Source organism: Macaca mulatta, chromosome 5, assembly GCF_049350105.2.
Source record: "Macaca mulatta isolate MMU2019108-1 chromosome 5, T2T-MMU8v2.0, whole genome shotgun sequence".
NCBI classification, from domain to species: Eukaryota; Metazoa; Chordata; class Mammalia; order Primates; family Cercopithecidae; genus Macaca; species Macaca mulatta.
The window spans coordinates 198,143,550-198,159,262 of record NC_133410.1 but is presented as its reverse complement, the minus strand read 5'-3'; positions in this window follow the sequence as shown (position 1 = coordinate 198,159,262).

Sequence of the window (15,713 nt, the reverse complement as noted above, 5' to 3'; positions counted from 1 at the left end):
ACTGATTCTTTTCTGGGTTATGTTAAGTCTTCCAGTGGGGCTGTAGAAGATGCTTTTCATCTCTATTACTGTCTGTTATTTCTGGGATTTGAACTACATTATTTGTTACGGTTCCATCTCTATGCTGAAATAATCTGTCTAATCTTAAACATCATACACCTCTTTATTGAAGGCTTTAACTTATTAATCATAATTATTTTATGCTCTTTATCAGATAGCTCCAACATCTGTGTCGCACCTGAGTCTAGTTATGCAGATTCCATCTTTTTTTTTTTTTTTTTGAGGTAAAGTCTCACTCTGTCTCCCAGACTGGAGTGCGGTGGTGCCACCTCGGCTCCCTGCAAGCTCCGCCTCCCGTGTTCAAGTAATTCTCCTGCCTCAGCCTCCCGAGTAGCTGGGACTACAGGTGTGCACCACCACGCCCGGATAATTTTTGTGTTTTTAGTAGAGATGGGGTTTCACCATATTGGTCAGGCTGGTCCTAAACTCCTGACCTCAGGTGATCCACCCGCCTCAGCCTCCCAAAGTGCTGGGATTACAGGTGTGAGCCACCACCCCCGGCTGCAGATTTCTTTGTCTCTTGGCAGCGCATTGTTTGTTTCTGTCTTTTCACGTACCTTGTAATTTTTTGTTGGAAAGTCACACATCTTTTTCAGGACAGTAGAGACTGAGCTAGAGGTTTTTATGTGTGGAAGTGGGTGTTCTGTGGGGCCTTTAGTGTGGGCATTTGTGTTCATCTGGTGAGGAGTTGGGAGGGGTCTGAGATTTATGGTTGCTGTAATTATCCTCCACGCTCCACAGTCTTCAGATTCCTCTAGCGATCCTCTGTATTTGATGTGGGGACAGTTTCCCCCAACGTGTTTCTCAAAGTCTGCTCCACTCTCAGCATTAGGCCCTCCCTCCACGCTGTGCAGTGGAGAGCAGCGGTCTCTTCTAGCTCTCCCCACAGTGTTGCACCTGGCTCTCCGCAGTGTTGCACCTGGCTCCCCGCAGTGTTGTACGGCACCTGGCTCCCCGCAGTGTGGCACCTGGCTCCCCGCAGTGCTGCACCTGGCTCCCCGCAGTGCCCTGTGGCACCTTACTACTCGTGCTCCAAGCTTGTTGGTGCAGGGAACGGTGCCGGACACATCCTCTGCTGTTCTGACCCAGCCTCGGTCTCCACCTGTGTCCTTGGCTCACAGAGGTGTGACCTTCGTGAGTGTTTCTCCTCCTTAGCTCTAGTTTTGATCCCGGAGCAATGCTCTTTCTAGATCTCAACATCACAGATCGGAAATCAGAACTGTTAGTTTATTTTTATCTCTTAATTTATGGTCTTCGATTTGCCCATGTAATGTCAGGAACATAGTGCGATTATTCGAACTGTCCCAGATGTAAAAGCCAATCATTTAGGCATCTAGGGAGAACCACCAAGATACTTTGTGGGAAACAGAAGTCACGTTGGACATTATTCCTACTTCCCAAGAGCTTGTGGTCTAAATGGCAAATAGTTTCTGGTAAATCCATAGTTAAAATCTGAAATGTGTGATCTGCCAAGAATAGTTGAATGACATCCAGGAAGGAAGTGAGTGACGACTGAGATCAGCTGCCAGGAGGAGGTGGGGCTTGGAGATGCATCGCGGAATGCAAAGGGCAGGGGCTTTGCTGTCAGACTCGGCAGGCACAGACTCCCAGCTTTGCCTCTTGCCTGGCGTAGCATCTCAGTTAAATGGCTACACCTCTCTTTGTCTTAGTGGATACAGTTGTGCTGATGATATTCGACCTTCGGGCTTACCAACGGAACCAAAGGAAATAATATGTGAAGACCTTCATATAGTTCTCAGCTTATAGAAGGGCTATGAGCCATTAGAATTTAATTTGTTTTTGTTTTTTCTTCCCAAACCCCAATTTTTAAAAATGGTAGCTTTTGGATAGGCAGAGAGAAGCCAGAAAGGAACTCTAGAGGAGGGAAAAACAGAAGTGAAGTGCCTGGATTTAGCAGTGATGATGATCGGTTTGTGGCACACTGAGACCAGCCTAGCTAGAGCAGCTACTGAAAGTGACAGGAATTAGTGTAACTCGAGGGCAAAACACAGGCAACAAGTGCACACTTCTGACGGGTTTGGTGCTGAAACCCGCACCTGGTCTTTTAGGCCAGTATCAGACCTGCCTCATCAGGGCCCATACATAGACTTGCTGCTGCCCTTCCTTACAGCGGTGCACTAGTGCCTTTATTTCAGATAAGACAGAAGGAACAATTTCTTGGGATGGGACAGGGTTCACCTAGTTCACCACGGCAGGATGTGGCTCAGACTTTCGGAGGCTGTATTAACCAGGTCTTCCTTTCTGACGCTTTGATGTCTGCAGTCTTGCCTGCCGCTCCCAGAGTTAGCCGATTCCTAGAGATAGTAAAGGGTTCACCTTCTAGTGTGTCTTTCAAATGCAAACCAACCAATCCAGAGCCGTACCCTCAACCCACTTATTTAGGAGCCCTGACTCAGGGCCATGGTTCTGCTGCCTTGATCACTCAGGGCCAGGTCCTGGACAACTAAGGACAGCCCCAGGGGCCGTTAAGATAATTCAAACTAGCCAATCCTAAACCTGCTTATCCTGCCTCATGTACCTTCCTGTGGGAACTGTAATGAAGACTCTTGCCTGTGTCTTCCCCTCACTCCCTCTGCCTCCTGAGTGACCCCAGTGTTTTCCACGTGGGCCTCTGGCGTGCGGAGCCCACTTGTCCTGGGAACTGTGAGTATCAAATCATCTTTTCAATCGTATTGTCTTCTGACCTGCTGGCCTCACCACATCTGAGCAATCATAAAGCATACCTCTTAAAACAGACACAAATCCCCTTACAAGGATGGGGCAGATACTGGTTACATGTTCACATCGAGAGTCTGGGCTGACAGGAAGAACCCAGTGACTGGAAGACAAGGAGCAAGAACAGTGAGTTAGGTGGGAGGTGGCTAAGTGGAAGGTGTTTTGCCAGAGTAATGGGGGTGACATGGAGGAGGAATGAAGCCCAGCGAGGGCTCTGTTGAGAAATACATCCAGGTAGGGGCTTGCAGCGTTTCTCAGGGTTTTGGCACCCGCGGTGGTCAGGGGTTGGTACCCACGCTCTGAGAGACAGGGCCTCAGGCTAGAGGAGAGAGACATGTTTCCAAATGAGAGACTTGGAATCTGGGTAGCACAACTGACATGAAAGCTCAATAATAAATCTTGGGAATGAAGCACAAGCCCAGCTGTGAAAACTACGGCACCATATCCATGCTGGACAATACAGGGCAGTGCTGCCCAACCCAAGGATATTGGCCGAAGCCTTCTTCAATACTTTCTATCTAAGGTCAGCATTAAGTCTAGGAAAGACCAGACTGGGCCTGAGCCTGCCAGGGAGGTCAGGTTGCCACAACTATGCGGGGAAACCAGATCAGCTCTGGCAGAAGCTGTTGTCAGGAGTTTCATTCCAGCGTCATCCACTCAGGGTTCTAGTCCAAGTTCCTTTCTCACAAGTCTTGCTGTTCCTGTTACAATCAGCCCACTCCCCAGTCCACACAGTTTCTTGACCCCAGGGGCCCATTTTGCTCTCATTACCCTATGGAAGGTGCCTCTTGAAATTTATAGCCCCTAAAATCCTGCAAATGTGTTGATAACAGATGTCTACTTGGCTACATCTGAGAGGGCTTCTCTGTCAGGAGCACCAGCCTGCAGAGTGCTGTTCCCAGCTGCTGCTTCAAGGAGGGGTGCTGACTGATGGAATTTCTGCAGGAATCCCTTCATTCTTCCACGTTTTTCTTCCTGAGGGAAAAACTTTGCTTTATTGTTAAGTCTTCTGGGACTGACTCTGCACAGGTGAGTCTGACACTCCTAAATCTTACTTACTTTCACAGCTTCTCATGAGGTGGTCAGAGCATTACAGACTTTGACTCTCCATTGCAAGGGAACAGGGGCCAAACCCCCTCCGAAATGGCTGTGGAATAGGGGCTATCTCTGCGTTAGGCACCCTTGAATCTCAGTTCCTCAGCTCTGACTTTCCCTGTCCTCAAATCTGGAGAGTAGCCCACAGTGAACTATCCGCCCTAGATCCAAGGTGATTCTTTTGCATCACTGCTCCTAGGAGAAGAATATTCACAAAATCTTTAAGGTATACACACATGTACATGTATACACATATGTCGTAAATACATATACATATCTGTGTACACTCGAAAGATGGAACTTGGCCTCACAATCACGCAATCATTTTAAGCAATTTCTTTCATGGTACCAGAGACACCACAACACCATTTGTAAGTTGCTTTGGGACCTGTTCAAGTTGAATTGTGCTCTCCAATAATTCACATCTTGAAATCCTAACCCCCAGTAGCTCAGAATGTGACTGCATTTGGAGACAGAGAAATAAGGAGAAATGTAGATGCAGGCAGGTACAGAGCAAAGGTGATGTAAACACACAGGGAGAAGACAGACACCTGTGAGCTGAGGAGAGAGGCCTGAAACAGGTCTTTTCTTTCCATCACTTGGAAGGAACCAACCCTGTTGACATGTCGATTTTGGTCTTCTGGCCTCAGACCTGTGAAACAGTATATTAATGTTGTGTAAGCTGCCCAGTTGTGGTACTTTCACAGTAGCCCCAGCAAATCAATACAGGGCCTACAGGCATGGATTTCTGTTTCAGTTACTTTGCTTTGCAATAAATGTGCCTAAAACTTCAAGGTGTAGAGCAATCATTTTGTTATCTTCATCGATTCTGTAAGTCTAGCATTCAGAAGGGACACAGCGATGATGGCTTATCTCTAATCTGTGATATCTGGGTCATTAGCTGGAGAGACCTGATAGTTGGATATAATGGTCGCACTCACTTCCAGGTCTGGGCTGGAATGATGCAAAGACTAGGCCTGCTGCCAGGAGGGCCTACACGTGCCCTTTCCGTGTGGCTTGGTTTCCTCACAGCTTGGTGCCTTTGGAGCAATTGTCTTTCCTGTATGGTGGCTTATGACACCAAGCACGAATGTTCCAGGGTACAAGCAAAAGTCAGATCCTCTTCTATGACCCAGCCCGGGAGTCACTCAGGTCACATCTGCCATATCCGTGGGTCTAAGCATCACAGTCCTCTCCAGAGTCAAGTCTGCAGGATGGTTGTGGCAATGGAACAGACCCCACCTCTCGATGGAAAAAGTGCCAATGCGTGTTAGGGCGACGTGGGCAGTGTTGCAAAACCTTCACGCTTAATCCAAAGCGTGTTACCCCTTCATACAGGTCTTTGCAAGCTTTGGCCACATGGAGATAGAGACATAGGGAAAGAATGGATTAAATAATGTCTCGAAGCCAAGTGCAGAGAGTTGGGCGTGATCAGATAAGAAAATAAGACTTGGTTTACGTTTTTAGAGATAATATGTGAAGTGCAATGAATGGACTTTTTAAGAAGCCGAAGATCAAATACACCAGAGTCAATGTGATCCTCTAGGAGCGCTAATGTGGAAGAGCTTTCTGACCAACATGCTAATGAAAGCCTCGTGCCCTAATCTAGGCAAGAGCTTGCTTGAGCCAGAAGCCACTTGACAGAATTAGAAATACTGAAGCTCCAATGTCGAAAACGATGATTGCAACCTGCGGTTTGATATGAGTCGGTGCCGGACAGATGCTGTCTCTTCTCCCTGATGAGAACAAATACCTCCCTGATGAGAACAAAGCCTTTTCAGCAGGAGAAAGGGCTCCTAATGCAGCTGTCAGTCAGCTCCGCTCATGGAGGAGGCCATGCTAGGTGTTTCGGGAGGTCTTGAGCTGCATTAGGCTGAGGATTCTGCTTTCAAGGAGATTATAATTTAGTTAGGAAAATTTTCATAACAAGCTGATTTTTCCATTAATACCTAAGAAATCCCAAAGTACAGAAAGGTTCAGTATCATGGCCAATAAAGGTGAGAGTTAGAGTCAGATTGTTCTGTTTATTCTAAGTAAGAACTCTTTCTATTCTCATCGATGTCTCTTTAATGAGAAAGCAAATCTTACCTTCTATTTTTCTTTAAAAAACAAGAACATTGGATGAATGGCTTTCAATTCTAAAGCCAGGAAGTAGGTAGGAGGAGCAAGGTTCTTTGGGTACTTCTTCTCTCTAAAACCGGAGCATATCCCAAGCCAGACTTTGAGTCAGTACAGCGTGAGGATTTCTGACCTTCTGCAAAAGGATTCCAGATGTTTCAGAGACATTTAGTGTTCTTTGAATACCCGTGTGCTCACCCACATGGCGCAGCTTGTGTCTAGTCAGACAGGAGCCGTTTGTGGGGGCTGAGGTGGAGCGTGGGATTTGTGCAAGCTGCGGGGTACAGCACAGAGCAGCAGCTGGGAGTTCTGCAGTCTTTTAGTTATTTATTTATTTTGAGACGGAGTCTGGCTCTGCCGCCCTGGCTGGAGTGCGGTGGCGCCATCTCGGCTCACTGCAAGCTCCGACCCCGGGTTCCCGCCATTCTCCTGCCTCGGCCTCCCGAGGAGCTGGGACCACAGGCGTCACCACCGCGCCCCGCTAATTTTGTGTATTTTTAGTAGAGACGGGGTTTCACCGTGTTCGCCAGGATGGTCCCGATCTCCTGACCTCGCGATTCGCCCGCCTCGGCCTCGGGAAGTGCTGGGGTCACAGGAGGGAGCCTCCGCGCCCGGAAGTTCTGCACTTGGCTGTTCTCCGCCAGGGCACTGGGGCCGCTCCCTGAGAGGTGAGTGTCCGCCGCTTGGGGTCCTCAATAACCAGGTGGAGCCAGCCCCACTGACCCGACTGATTAGTGAGAAATACGTCTTTATGGTCTTAAGCCAGGAAAAGCCATGTTTTCTTGTGAGAGGAAATTAACTCCCCAAATGTCACGTGTCCCCATGATATTTGGGAGTTACCATGTATCAGGGGGACACATGATATTTGAGGAGTTAATTTGCTCTCACAAGAAAACGTGGTTTTCATGAGTAATACACCAAGGAATTTCATGAGGGGCCTGAGAAGTAAAACTGGGGTTGAGAATAAGTGGTGATTGATAATTATAAATCACTATTTACAACTTGAATAATCCCTCTCCAATTATAATTTATTATAAGATCATGTAAAATTATATTATTTATTAGTCAACATGGCGTATACTGCTATTTCAGACAAAGAACCTAGAGTTTGCAAGGAAATACCTGGCTCGTGCTTTACCTCATCCTCAGGTTCTCTCTCTCCCCCAGGAGGTAGAGCGTGGGGCCCTCACTGTGTGACCCAAGGCATCGCTCCCCATCCTTGCTGCCTCTGGGTTGCCGGCCCTGCGGAGGAGTGTAGCCAGTGCTAAAGAGCATGCCTTGCTCATCCATCCTGGTTTTGTTTTGTTTTTGTTTTTGTTTTGTTTTGAGACAGAGTCTTGCTTTGTCACCCAGGCTAGAGTGCAGTGGTGTGATCTCGGCTCACTCTGCCTCCCAGGTTCAAGTGATTCTCCTGCCTCAACCTGCCTAGTAGCTGGGGCTACAGGCATGCACCGCCATGCTCAGCTAATTTTTGTATTTTTAGTAGTAGAGATGGGGTTTTGCCATATTGGCCAGGCTGGTCTCGAACTCCTGACCTCAGGTGATCCGCCTGCCTTGGCCTCCCAAAGTGCTGGGATTATAGATGTGAGCCACTGTGCCTGGCCCATCCAATCTATTTTTAAGAGTGAGAACGTTCATACTCTTCAGGTAAGTATGTTAAAATGATTCATTAGTTCTGCTTCTTAGAATTTATTTTCCAGACTATTTCCATATTTCTACTACACATTCAAGTTTAATAGGTTTAAAAATAAGTGAAGGAAAAAAGCTAGCTTTCCTCTTACTGGAGGCTAGTCAAAAGTCCATTTCCCAGCCTTTCCATCTTACCAAGAGAAGATACAGCTGTAGATGTATTCCAATTTAGCAAGTTTGCTATGCTGTGAAATGTGATGCTTGAGAGGCCTTCCCTGGGAGCCCATCCAAAGGGCTGAGTGACTACTTTATTAAAGGGGCCTCCTCTCTAAGGTGGTCTTTTGAATAGATTTTGAGACTAACAGGGCATCGTGAGTCTCTTTGTATAAAAGTCTCAGGTTGGCACATCTGTATTTTTCTGCTTCTAATGATTAATGGAGACTTGAAAATGAATCTTTGTCTAATGCAGATAAATACACAAATGCATATGCCATTAAGCTATAAGTCATGCAGGAAGGTTGCCTGTGTGTTTATGAACTTCTCCCATAGAAATGACTTCTGGTTTTACAATTTAAGAGAAGATATACCTAATATATATGTTAAATCAGGTAGATAAACGGAAAGCTGAGATTTGTATTTATATATGATTCTCTATGGTAGAGTATTTCTTCTTAACATTTGGTTAGTATTTAAAATTCTGGATTTGTGCAGTGCTATATTGACAAGTCAATACTCCAAAAAGAGTGATGCATTATATTAATATTTGTTCAGACAGCACATGAACACAAGTGCTACAAAAATATTGTCAGAGATTTTTAAAAAGGCTATTTATCTTCATTGATAATTATATGTATGTGCATGCATGACACCAAAGACGAAATGGTAATAACTTCTGCTTTTGAATGCAAATGCCTGGTGCTGCTGTGGAGGCACTGGCAAGTGAATAAATCAGTGCCAGCACTTCCAAAATCATTCTTCAGGCAGGGATTCTGCTAAACTAATCACCCAAGGAAACAAACACACCACAAAGAAGTAATTAGGAAACCTGTGAAATTAGACCTGGTAGGTGGGGGTCCCTGCTGGGGAGCAGCCACAGAAGTGACACGGGATAGGTCACCTGTTGTTAAACCTGGGAGACAGATCCAAGCTCCAGCCCAGTCTAATTACATCAGAGAAGGTGCTGTTTGTATTCATTTCTGAAAGACAAACTAAGTTGAGAGTGAAGTATCTTTGTAATATATTCCAGGAGATGGGATGCTGAGGATGCTGGATGTGGGCAAGGACTAAGCTGTGGTCACACCACACTGGAGGTCGCAGGCAGGGCTGTTTAATACTATAAGGAATTCAGAAAGGAATGAAATGAGGCAGAAGGCCTACGCTATGACTGGATGAGCACTGCCTCAAATGTCCCTCAAAGGTGGGGGGTGCAGAGCACAGGAAGCCAAGGGGTGGGCACATCTGTGGTTAAACATCTCATTCCCAGCTCTTCCAAGGTATTTCCCTTTCCTTCAGACCTTCTGATTTTATTTAGTTAGTTAGTTTTACATTAATGTGCTCAAATGCAGCTTTTGTTAATCTATTCACATTCCCAACACAAGATAAATCCTGCGTATTTAAAAAAATGTGTTTAAGACTATAGGCTTATTTCTACCCAGATTAAAGAAAAAGTCCCTGTCACGATGCTGGTTTGTAGGAGCTTCTCTAATCAGGCGTGCTGCCTGCTTTCCATCCTGCCTTTTGGGATTTGAGGTGAGGCTCACCCTGCCTACCCCACATAGCTCAGAGGGTGCAGCCGTGTGTGCTCTAGAAGTTTCTGGTGAGGGGTGGGTTAAAGCAGCATTATTACATCTTTTGGACCCCACTGGGCTACATTCTAGTCTTGGTTTCTTCTTGGGTGAGTCCATTAGGTCAAAATTTATTTGTAAAGTAGGAGAACAGAACTGGGTACCTTTTAAGCTACTTCTGGCTTCTGTAATCATGTGAGGATCATAGAAATGGCCTTTTCTTACTTTCCACTATTTCCTAAGCACTTAGAAAAAGTTGGCCTAGCAATAGTTTTAAAAGTACGGGACTGGAAGGACCCTGAGAATCATCTAGTTTCTTTCCCCAGATGGATTTAAATTCTCCAGTTACATAAAGAACTCACCACGTTTGAAGGGAACCGGGGAGAGAGAAATGAATGGGCATTTGTTGAGCATTGGCCATGGGTCAGGCTACTGGGATTCGCAGAACAACACGGGAGGAGGCCTGTTGCTCTTGTGGGTGACGGCAGGGAACTTGGGCTTGGAGTGTCACAGGTGGTGGACCTGGCAAGTGGCAGTGCCTGGATCTTACCCAGCCTTGTGGACTTCTAGAGTCAGAGCTCTTCACTCTGTTCTACACAACTGCTTTATTGTTACTATTATTATTTTTGGAGATGGAGTCTCTCTCTGTCACCCAGGCTGGAGTGCAGAGGCGCCATCTCAGCTCACTGCAGCCTCCGCCTCTGGGTTTAAGTCATTCTCCCGCCTCAGCCCCCTGAGTAGCTGGGATTACAGGTCTGAGCCACCACACCTGGCTAATTTTTGCATTTTTAGTAGAGATGGGGTTTCACCCTGTTGGCTAGGCTGGTCTCGAACTCCTGACCTCAGGTGATTCCCCACTTCAGCCTCCCAAAGTGCTGGGGTTACAGGTGTGAGCCACTGTACCTGGCCCACACAACCACTTTAGAAAAGACTAATTTAAATACTTCTCAGTACCAAGAACCCACTGGTAAAAACAAGTCGTCTCAATGACCATGAAGTGAGGCGAGTGTGAGACTGGGTGTCCCCTTGTACAGATGTAGCTGCTGAGGCATGGAAACGTTAGGATTTGTCCCAGATGGTGGATATGTCAGTGCAGCCTCAGGGCTAAGGCTCTGGGTGTTCTCTCCTTGACTTACCTTTTTCCACCTAGCTCAGAAGGGTCTTGTCGGGGATGTGCAGGTGAGATTATGTCTCCAAGTCTGAGACAAGGTGGGCCGTGTGTGACTGCTAGTAGCCTCTTCTGCATGTGCGTACTGAGCGTGAGCTCACCTGTAACATATAGGTAATCCTGGGCACCCCACGGTGTAGTTGGGAGGCTGCACGGGCTGGTGCATGGGCAGAGAGGGGAGGGGCTCAGTAAATGTTGTTTCCTTCCCTTCCAAATGAGCTGGATTTGGAGGGAAGCAGACTTCCCGAGAGTCAGCGGCTTGTTTTTAAGGTAAAGTTATTACGACTGGAAACGGGACACACTAATTTTTTGGTTTGTTTTTGAACTTAGACTGCCTTCACATGGTTTCATTCTGTGTGTCTAGGCTGCTGTCACTGTCTAGGCCTGATGCCAAATACAAAGTGATTTTCAAACTAAGTCAACCCCATGGCAGTGTGCACTTCAAGACAACATTTAAAGAAGGTGTTGTTTTCAAAAACAAAACAAATCTACAAATGACAGACATGTGTCCTCAATGAACTGTAACATCACTGACCTGTGAGACAGGACAGCTTTTCCTGTTCGTGCTGGTGTCCCCATCTCTTTTCACATACCGCAGTGGTAATTGTTTACTGTTATGAATACATGTCAATAGACATTTTTCACATTGACAAAAGCTTTTTCTTAAATATATAGCAACTACTTAAAAAGAACAATTAAAATATTTCAACATCATTCCTTGCTTTGATTCATCCTTTGGTGACAGGTAGTTTATCTAAGCAGTCACAAGAGTCATGCAGGGTCCATGGCCCAGATTAGGCCTTGTGCACTCAAGATCTCTTGTACTGAGGAAAGTGTTGCCAGCTGCAGGCTGAACTCCTCACAGGGCCAGGAGTCAGTGCAGGAATCGCCCTTTGCCTGTGTGTCCAGCAGAGGGCAGGGACGTCCCAGTTTTCTTTTCTGACCTGTTTGCTTTTGCATGCTGCGGTTGCACAGCGTTCTGAAGCTTTTGGGTGGCTGACACATAATTGCAGACATTAAGCATTTCTTAGGAGAGGCATAAAATGTATTGTGAGGGCAGTGAAATTCTTTGTCAAAACTTCTCTGAAAATCTGACCCCGTGCCGTCACAGTGCAAGGCTGGAACGTAAGCCTGTCACTCACTGGCTTGCAGTCTCTTGCGTCTTGTGAACCTCATTGGCCAAATGCTTTTGTGTTGCTTTGTTTTGGTCAAGCAACAACAGCACTCTCTGTGATTGTGTTAGGATACAATTTTACCCGGCTGTCAATAAATGAATTATGTCATTTTTGTATCAAGTACGTCTGAGATTCCAAATTCTCTTGAGCAGCAGAGTATTGGGACTTGATAAGAAGGAAGGAGGTTTATGTCCTCTCTCCCCGCCTCTCCAATCATCCTCCTCTCTCTAGATTTTTCCTGGGAGCTGTCTGGCCATTTGATTTAAGTGGAAACCGCTGATAATTTTCTTTCTTTTAAGAGAAATGAGTTCTCGAAAGACAGAAGAACAGAGAATCCTGGTGAAAGCCTTTGGTGAATTCTCTTTGTGTTCTAGGTCAGTGCTGGGTCTGGGTGGATGGAAATGCTCCGTGTTACTCATCAAAGAGGTTGCTGCCTTATACGGGCCACAAAAACTCTTTATATGGGCAAACTGTAATAAAATGCTATGGGCATAAGTAGTTCAGAACCACTAATGCTTGTATCTCTTTGGGAAAAGTCATGAAAAATACAGGGTGATCAAAGCGGGGTGTGGTGGGCCCCATTTAGTTTGTGCTCTGTGCGCCCTGCTGCTTGTGGTCCGTGCTGGAACTGACCTGTGGGCAGTCCACAGGTTGCAGAGCACACCAAAGTTTTTTTAAATAAATGGAGAAAAAATACAAAGGACAAAATATATATTCATAGTTTGGAAACGCTTAGAATAACCTGCTGTGCATGGTGGCCCCAACTTAGTGATGCAGTGGCTCTGAGACATCAGGAAGCCCTGGGAGGTCAAGGTTCTGTTTCTCTTGGAGAGTTCTCAGAACAGAAGCTCTTAAGAGTCGGCCATTTTGTTCTCCTCGTAGAGAAAATACCAGCACTTACATCATAGTGAGTCTTCAGTATACAATTGTTGAGAGCATGAACGAATGAATGAATGAATGAAGCACATAGTCATTTTTTAAAAATTAGGACCATATCAATTGAAGGTTATTTTTATTAGACACATATAATCCATATTTTCCCATTAAAAACTGAAATTTTTTATTAAAAATTTATTTTATTCTATCTGGTATGGCGGCTCACGCCTGTAATCCCAACATTTTGGGAGGCTGAGGTGGAAGAATTGCTTGAGGCAAGATATTCGAGACCAGCCTGGGAAACACGGTGAGAAACCATCTCTAGACAAAACTTTACAAATTTTCCAGGCATGGTGGCACTTGCCTGGAGTCCCAGCTACACGGGAAGCTGAGGCAGGAGGATGGCTTGAGCACAGGAGGAGGAGGCCATAGCGAGCCGTGATTGCAGGACTGCTCTGTATCCTGGGCAACAGAGCGAGACCCTGTCTCCAGAAAAAGACGACAGAGAGAAAACTGAACTCAAATCTTTATAAAATGCATTATACTGCAAGTTTAGATAAAATACACATGCCTAGTCATTTCCCAGCGTGCTAGGTATAGCGAGGTAAACAAAGAAACTGGAGGCAGAGTCCTTGCCCTGGAAGTGTGCAGTGTAACGGAGAGATGATGCCAGCCCACGTGGAAGTCCTAAGCAGGTGTAAGATGGTGTATCACGCAGGCTAGAGTTCTGTCCTTGGACACTGAAGTGGAGCTTGCCTATGCCTGTTGGAACACCTGTCATACTCTGGAAATTATTTACCTGGATATCCTGTCTTGCCTGTTAGAGGTATAAGCTATTGAGAAGCAGGGAGCCTGTCTTATGTATGTGAACATCCTTCACCAGGCCTGGCCAATAGTAGCAGGTAATAAATACTGGTTGAGTAAAGGAGCAGAGGCCAAGAGCTGGAAACCAGCCTGGCACTTGCCTGTAGGTGTCGGGTGGAGAGAAGATGTGGCTTGCTAAGAAATCCTGCTGACTGGAGCAGGGAGTTCATGTGGAGAGTAGCAGAAGTGAGTCTGAGGCAGCTGATGGGTGTTACTATCAAGGTAATCAAGGAGGAGTGTGGATGAGACGTGACAGCAACAGGGAGCCGCGTGAGGAGGAGATTGGCGCAAAGGGAGCGCTCCAGGCCACGGCCTTGGCTGTGACGCACAGTGTGAGTTGCAGGGGGTGACGGAAACTATGACCAGAACTGGAAAGCAATAAAATTTGACAATACAAATGCTTCTAAATCAGCTAATTTTTAACCTAAAATGATGGCTATACATGAATAATTTATTGGTCCACGTAGTTTCATAGAGATGGTTCTTTTTCAATAGAAGAGAAAAAAATGTTTCCTAAAAGAGCACAATAAAATCAGCAAAGACCCTTAGAAACAATGCAGTGCTTATTCCGTCAGCATGTTCCAAGCAGATTTTTATTACTTAATGAATCATAATTTCAGTAATAAACAAGGGGATAATAAATGACAACCATTAACAAGTAATGAACAGACCTATGTGGAATATGGGGGAACCTCAGTTTGAAGCAAGAGATGGTCACTCTAACAGGATGATGTTCAATGTTCAGGGGAAGCATCCCTTCGATGTACAAATGGTCTCACTAGGTTTGGAGAAGGCACCTTCACCCGGGGGGGTTGTGCACAGGAAGCCTCAGACGGTGTGACGTCACCGAGTCAGCTGGCTTGTGACCATCCACGTGGTGTCACCCGAAAGGAGCGAAGCAGCAGTGACCGTGGGGTTAAGTCCCGGAACGAGCTCCCAGTGGGGCTGCGCTTGAAGCCAGCAGTCGGGGACTCTACGGAAAGGCATGTCTTGGTTGGCAGGGGTTTTTGGTTTAGTCTTTTCTCCTCATTTGTAAATATGAAAAAAAAAGTGTCATCCAGGTTATATGTGAGGCCCATTCATTCTTTAAGTTCAATTCAAATAATCCATCCCAGCTCAGTTTTCTCTCTGTTCCCTTGACTCCACTTTTCTGTAGTGTTGAGGATTTTGTATCATATTTATAGTGACACTATTTTATTTTTAGCACATCACAATTTAGTGGCTACTTATATGTCGCTCCCTTTCCACTAGACTCTGATTTTCTTGAAGGAGAGGTACACATTTCATCATCATTATCTTCGCATCTTCAGGACAATTGCTCTGGGGACAGATGAGTTAACTCTTGACTGAAGACAGCACGGTGTGGTGGCTGGAACCTCGGCTTTAGGCTTAATTCTTGGTCTAGACAAGCTGTGAGAGTTGAAGCACATTACTTAAGCTTTCTGAGCCTTTTCTCCTAATAACGAGGATAATGATACATACCACCAGGGTGAAAAAGAATCGGAAGAGACAGTGTGGGCCATTGTGAAGACTGGAGCCACTATTATGATCTCCGACCGTACCTGAGCCCTCTGTGCTGCACAGAAATCTTGTTTCCTCTATTGCATCTCTTTCCATTCACAACAGCAGCCTTATATGCTCACTTATCCATTGGTTATTGACAATTAATTGACACCTGTGTATTTAAAACTCATCTGTCTAAAGTTGAACTCATCCTCAGCCTGTACCACTTCTTGTGTGCCCTAAAAGTTAGTAAATGGAATCACCATCCACCCAGAAGGCCAATCCACACACATGGAGTTTGTCCTTGACTTCCTTCTCCGCTGTGCCCTCCACACCACTTTAGCCATGAAATTCCATCAAGGCAGCGCCGTCTCCTCACCTCTTCTGCCCAGGCCACCAACATTTCTCGCCTTGTTTCTTATGATCATCTGTTCATGGTCATCCAGCCTCCATGACCTCATTACCCTCTGATCCACTCATCGTTGTAGCACACAAATGTGGCGAGGTCTCTGACCACCCTCCCTGGCCGGGAGTATCTGTGTAACTTGTGCATTTCTATCATGGCACCTGCCATGCTGCATCAGGAGGTGTTGGAATCCTTCCTACTCTGTAAACTCCCGGGCGGGGAGTGCCCTGTTGGCCTCAACCCCACTGTTAAGAAGCTGAGTGGAAGGCAGGCATGCCATAAATATTTGGGAAAGAAGA